This window comes from Orycteropus afer, unplaced genomic scaffold (assembly GCF_000298275.1).
Source record: "Orycteropus afer afer isolate SDZICR_OR568_19922 unplaced genomic scaffold, OryAfe1.0 scaffold00047, whole genome shotgun sequence".
NCBI lineage: Eukaryota > Metazoa > Chordata > Mammalia > Tubulidentata > Orycteropodidae > Orycteropus > Orycteropus afer.
The window spans coordinates 5,584,914-5,585,136 of record NW_006921634.1 but is presented as its reverse complement, the minus strand read 5'-3'; positions in this window follow the sequence as shown (position 1 = coordinate 5,585,136).

Genomic DNA, 223 nt, shown 5'->3' with positions numbered 1-223 from the left:
ATTGGACTACAGTTCCAAGACCTTTCACATTCACCAGGCATCTAAAGTGGGAACATGCTTCCCTCATCACTAAATCATTGGTTTATATAGTTTTCCACTATCTACATAAGCCATTTTGGGACTAGTGTCTCTGCAGTTTTTATGTTTAAGGCACAAAATATCTTTCACAAGACCATCCAAACTAACTCGACTCAAAGATTGCCAGTGGGTGAGATTAAGCCTC